The 6,690-nt window shown below is 33.4% G+C and overlaps 1 long non-coding RNA gene across 1 annotated transcript; it reads right to left on the minus strand.

Moving 5' to 3' along the window:
• Window positions 1-3,078: 3,078 nt before the first annotated feature.
• LOC107956594 (uncharacterized) lies at window positions 3,079-4,892 on the minus strand. Its single transcript, XR_001700166.2, has 3 exons — window positions 4,856-4,892; window positions 3,408-3,461; window positions 3,079-3,292 (listed from the first exon to the last, which is right to left on the minus strand). It is a non-coding gene; the product is annotated as an uncharacterized lncRNA (long non-coding RNA).
• Between the last annotated feature and the right edge of the window lie 1,798 nt (window positions 4,893-6,690).

Below are 6,690 nucleotides of genomic sequence, written 5' to 3' on the forward strand. Positions count from 1 at the left end.
AGGTTATTGGGCTTGTTTTAGGCTTTTGACCATACAGGCCTGCTGGACTTGGGACTTTATTTTTTATTTGGTTTTTTTTGTTGCTGAATGGGTCGGGGCAAATTGGGCCATTTACAATGAGACAAATGAAAAAGACTATTTTGATAGTTTAACCTTTTTTAATTATTTCTCCTCTTTTCACGTGAACTTTTTTTCTTTTTCTTTCTATTTTTCTCCCTTTCTTTTTCTCATCTCTTCTTCTCAAAGCCTTCTTAAACCTCTTCTCCTCTTCCAAGAAGCTTTCTTACACTCTTCCTCCATCCCTTTCCACATTTCCCATCATCAACAATTACTTATGAGTCCACAAATCCATCTCTAACCTAAAATATATAAAAAAAAATTAAAAATTGTGACATATCAAGTTAGTTTAGATTGGAGTTAAATATAACTTTGATTTTATGGATCAGATTCGATACAAATAAATGAATATTTAATTACAAGTCAGGTAAGAGTGAAGCCAATAAATTGTTTTAAGGGGTAAAAAAAATTAGGAGTCAAAGTGTAATTTTATCATGATATTAATTTGTGATTCCCTAAAAACTAAATGGACTATATAAGCAATTTTTTTTATTTTTTTGGAGCCGAGGCCGTCCACCCTTGGAGCCGGGTCTTAGTCAGATTATGTTAAGGATATATCGAGTTGGGATCCGGGCAGGCGTTGAATTTATAAGTAAAACTCACACAACGCACGTAGACAGTACCCCAATTGTACTGCATCTGCGCCCGCTATTAATTCTGAGAATTACCTAAGCTACCCACAGCAAAATGCATTCACTAGTTTATATTTTTATGTCTCATCCATTCATGTTGTAGGACCTCAGCTACTACAGTAAGAAGCTAAAATGGTAATAATAATAATAATAATAATAATAAAACCCTTGAATAATTTATAAAAACATGTTTTAACCCGTCCGATCCCTACCTGAAGAAAATATGGGAAACAAATTGAAGGGAAGCGGTCTCCAATCATGCACAGCAGCCATGGCAACGATGATGGCCATAGTTCTTTTACTAGGCTACGAGGCTTCAGCGTTTTCAGCTACAACCAGCAACAACACCAACAGCTCGGCAGCCCATTGCAGTGGCTCCACCATGGAGGAATGTCTGGTCGTCGACCAAACAAATCTTGGTTTTTTTTCTGATCCAGAAACAAGCTTGACAGTCCATTATCTTAGGGTGACCGATGGTTCCATGAACAGGTTCAATACTCTAGATGTTCGATGTCGGAGAGCAAGACCTCATCAGCCTGATTACCTTTGCATCCCAAACCCAAATTATAGCAAAAAGTTGAACACAGGCAATTTACAAAGACGACAATAAAAGTCGTGGATGCTAGTAGGATTATCTTGCCGATTATGGATCTGTTTAGCTACTGCTTAAATAAAATAAATAAAGATTTGTATTTTCTTCATTTAATAAACGTATGAATTCCTATAATAGTGGCTTGGTTCTTCTCAATTTCTTGGTGATCTATTGGCAAACTTGTTTTCTTGGTAGCTTTCCATTGTTTTTGGGATTTTTTTAAAATTATTTATTTTAAAGTTTCTTCACCTATTTTTCTTCATCTTTTTGTTTATAAACTTTGCCCTTTATTTTTTTGGGGTGTGTTGTGATATTTATATATTCTATGAATTTTATAAATGTTTATTTGGGTTTGATTGGGTTCGGAATATTGAAGTAGAAATAACTTAAATTAGCATCTTTTAATATTTTTGTCTGAACCATCCTAAAAATTTCAATTAGTACGTATTAGATTAATCAAGTCTTTCCATCAAATTAAAAATTAGCTTGAGAATTAATGATGCACTTAAAAAACCACATAGTAATTAGATTTAGAGGTAATTATTTGAAATTACATATGTGGGATATATTTGAATAACCATTGTAATTTGTGAGTCCTACTCTCATGAATTGAATGTAACAGGAGTATGCCAATTACGTTTTCCAATTATTATAGCATAAGATGTGAAGTGGAGTAATTACATGAGTAATTACAAACAATTACATTTAAATCAAATTATTCTATAACTGCCCAAATACATTTGTACATAATTAGGTATGTTAATGCAAAATTTTATCCATCAACTATAGCACCCGTTGTAATTTAAGGGATAGCTGGTAGTAGGATAAAACTTGTCTCGACACATTTTTAACCAAATTTGTTTTGACCTTTATTTGATGAATTTTTAAAACTGTATAGTAGCCCACTTTTGATTATTGAGCGTGTTAGAATCAAGTGAATCAACGATAAGATGGAACACTTTCAATACAATATATATAATACTAGTTTTTAAAGAGAGTTGTCATTACAATGATAATTAAAGATAATTAAAAACCTTTTTACTAGGTTACTTTAGAGGAATATGTGTTTGTAATCACTACACCAAAACAGGCTTTTAGCGGCGCTTTTTTAGGCCTTTAGCGGCGCTTTTTAGCGCCGCTGAAAGTATTTGCGGCGCTTTGAGAAGCGCCGCCAAAAACGCCGCTAATGACAGCGTCGCTAACTTTAGCAGCGCTTTTCCCACAAACGCCGCTATAGATCAGAACCTTTAGCGACACTTTTCCCACAAACGCCGCTATAGATCAGGACCTTTAGCGGCACTTTTACACAAACGCCGCTATAGATCAAGACCTTTAGCGGCGCTTTTTTTATAAACGCCGCTATAGATCATGACTTTTAGCGACGTTTTTTTCGCAAACGCCGCTAAAAGTGCCATTCCGCTAAACATTTTTATTAAATAAATTTTTGTAATAACAAATGGAAAGGTCAAATTTTATTTTGAATGTATTACTTTTCATTAACAATAAAAGTAAAAGAAATTATAGTAATAAATTTCAACATTCACCTATAATAAATAAATAAATTAACATAAACAATTAAATTTCCTAACAAAAAATAAATAAATAAATTTCATTATATGGGAAAAGAACATATATTCCTTTCAGTATTATATAACAAAAATTAGTACTACTACAAATACGGTTATTATACATACGCTTCCGTTTTCTTGCAACGTTGAATTGATTGAACTCTACGAGTATCTACTACTGACAGCTGACAAAATTTTGGCTACATATTTAATTTTTCAATGTTCTCCTTATTTCCAGTCTAATGGTAAAAACAACAGCACCTTAATTTCCGTAGTGGTGAAACAACAAAAGAAAACTTTACTTATCACTCCATGTTTGACCAAAGAAAAATACCACCATGGCTTCTTGCAAATCCTCAGTAGCATCTGCCCTCTTTGAGTAACTACATAACAAATTTAGTATAAAAATTATGAAAAATCAACATTCTACTCATCAAGCTCCGGTCATATTGAAGGAAACGATCAAAAAAACAATTTGAATAATTTGCAATAAAGTACCGCTTAGCAAGCTCTTGTTTTTTCAAATCTAGAGGCTGCCCATCAAAAACATAGCTGAAAGAAAATACCACAAGCATTAGCAAATAAAAGGCCTTTGGGATGTGGTACCGTATAGACAGCATAAGGCAGAAAATATCTGTGTTAGGATTCTAATTTCCTCTGACACACGTAAGCAGTCAACTATGCTTTAGTTTTTTCACAAATTCAAAATCAGAAAGATTTTCTGCCTTCCTCTGGCCATAGCCGTTGCCTCTTTTGCTCATCTACAATGGTCAATATTTTCTAACATATAACATCTTAAATAAAATAAGAACAGAGCAAAGAATTTTCTTTTCACAAAAAAGATAACTAGTTGTTAGCTTGGCTACACTAGATGAAGTTCAAATCACTAAAAATAAAACCACTCCTAATAGCTCACAATATCAATCTTATCATCATAAACTAATTGTTAGCTTGTCATCATCAACTAATCTTCCTTTTTTTTTACTAAAAAGAATCATTTGTAATTTTTGTATTTCATAAGAATTGCTCTAACCAGTCAAAGAAATCCCTACATATCAACTCATTAACATGATTCTAATTATTTTTGTGCTGGGGAGGGGCATTTTCTGATTTATATAATAGAGTTTTTAGACTTTATAAATAGGGTTAAAATAACGAATATGAAGTAAATTGTGAAACTTTAAAAACCGAGGGGTCATAAAGCAAACTATATGGGGGATTTTAAATTCACTTAACAACATTAAGAAAAATAAGTTTGGTTTAAAGTAATGGAAAAAAATCATAAACTAATTTGATTTGGTAATGTCCTTGTCCTACTTCGAGTGCCCACTGCCCATAACTATGAGCTATTTAAGAATTTTCATGTTCATGTTGAGCTACAGTTATATAAGCTTTTAAACATTTCTCCATATCATTCCCTTTCGCAGTTAAGATTACAAGCACAAACTCTTAAGGCATGCATTAAATTAAAAAGCATATACTTATTTTCAAGTATCTAGATGTTAGGATAGAAAGTCACCAACCAAGCAACCACAATGAACAACTTATTTCATCATTACATCAAGTTTCATCCATGATAAACTTCTTCGCCAAAAATAAAAACATGAAAAAAAACTTCTTACAGATCCAGTAGAAAAAGGGAAATGAGAACATTAAAAATCCCTGACTGAGATTTTATAAGAATTTAGATTATGAAAAATATATATTAAAAGTAAGCATAACCATGATATACTTTGAAGAAAACTTTTTCATCATAAATAGTCATGAAAGTATAATGCTTAAGAACTTTATGATGCAAAACTTTTTACAACCCCCAAGCAAAACAAGCACTAGATGCCCCAATTTCCTACTATTGCAAATTATTACTAGAATGTCTAATACTTCAAGAAGATGATTAGTTGAATTGATATATAACTGTAAACTAAACTAAAAGATTAGGGAGTTACCATGAGTAACATGATCTTTGGTTTGGCTAGATAGTAGTGCTGATACCAAGACAGCAAATCTTCTTTCCTAACACACGGTAAGAGTTAAAAGATATACTAGTTATATGTTTTCAAGCATACATAATTAAACATCCATTAAATAGAAAGGAATCAGTAAATAAGAATCTAAAACAAATGTCTTTAGGATGCAAAGAATCTTCAACAACATTGCTTCAAGAATCAAGAATGACGAAATCATAGTTTTGGAAGCCAGACCTCAGTAGTGGAGCTTGAAGCAAGGGTCGAGGCTAATAAGGCAAAATCAATCTCCATCCACCCATCATATTCACTGTCAATAATCAAATATATAGTAGACTAGCTGGTGCTGCAAAGTGGGAATATTGAGCTCAAAATATATAGGATGCCAATGCAAGCAGGCCAACCAGATAACTATAGGATCAAAAATGAAATTCAATGATTCAATTTTAAGTAAAATGATTAAGGCAAATTTCAATGATTCAATAAATTAAATTGAACTCCATTTGTATAAACTACATCAGCTGCTATTTCAGATTTATTAACGATAACTTTCCTAAATCCAATACTTGAAACTTGATGTTGTTGTATTGTATGGTTCATCAAAAATAATATTACCAAGCTGCAAATTCAGTAACATATAGAAACCTATAAGGCATCATGACTTACCCGTATATATGTAACTGTCTGCAGCAAGTTGCCTTCATTGATGCTGCTAAAGGCTTCCAAGAGCTGCTTAACAATTGGGGCTGCTTCTGTAAGTTTCACTACAATTTCCTGAGAGTAAAGATTTTTTAGTCATACATTTATTCAAAGCTGAAACCTGAAAGCAAAAGGCTCTAACCCTGTTTTCCAGTCGAGCTTTTTCATCGGTGATTCTCTTGTTCGTCTTTTGGTTGCCGGTTGGAAAATGGTTTGGTTAACCTCTTTTCTTCAGTTGCTTAGAAGATTCTTCAGACATGCTTTGGATGGAATGCAGTCGAAGTAGATGCTGCAAAAGTGAGGATATATAAATCACCTTCAAGTTTGTTTGGGAATTTTATGTCATCATAACTAGGGAAGAAGTAGAAATCCTCCTTAAATAATCAAGAAGAGGGTTTAGCCTTTAGCTGAATAAGGAACACACAAGGATACACCAAGAAGCTTTAGGACTACACTTTATCCTTTAGCTTGAGCTGCTAGGAATCACAAAATGTAAATATCTATACATAGAGAACACTGCTACACATAACATCTAAAACGACTATACTGTAGCAATATATTTATTTATTTATTCTTGCGCGAGAGAAGGAAAAGATTAAAAAAGCTTAAAGCTTGAGGACCTTTGACGGGAACCGCGGGACTGAAAATAATTTTTCCTGTTTACTGCCTGCCTACCTACAACCACCGTGAAGCGCGAGAGTTAATCCCAATAAATCAACCCAACATAAATGGTTCCATAATACTGAAAATTTTGTAGCTGAATTACATGCCAAAAATACTCGCCTTCACAAGCCATGAGGGCAACTTAACTGCTTGTGCTTTCCCGACTCTTCTTCTTCCTTGATGCAAAGCTGCTCGGTCCGATTTCTATTTGGGGGATTTCAGCTAAGAAAAACAAACTCTTATTTGGGGATTTAGGACGACCGACAGAGATGAGAAGAAGAGGGAGTAATGAGCGGGTAACCAAAAATCATTTTTTGGGAGTGAGCGGGATTTTACCTTTTATTTCCTTCCACATTTGCGGCGTTTTAAGAAAAAAACGCCACTAAGAAATTTATCAAAACGACACTGTATTGAAAAATTACAATACATGTTTGCGGCGTTTTTTATCAAAACGC

Source organism: Gossypium hirsutum, chromosome D07 (assembly GCF_007990345.1).
Source record: "Gossypium hirsutum isolate 1008001.06 chromosome D07, Gossypium_hirsutum_v2.1, whole genome shotgun sequence".
NCBI lineage: Eukaryota > Viridiplantae > Streptophyta > Magnoliopsida > Malvales > Malvaceae > Gossypium > Gossypium hirsutum.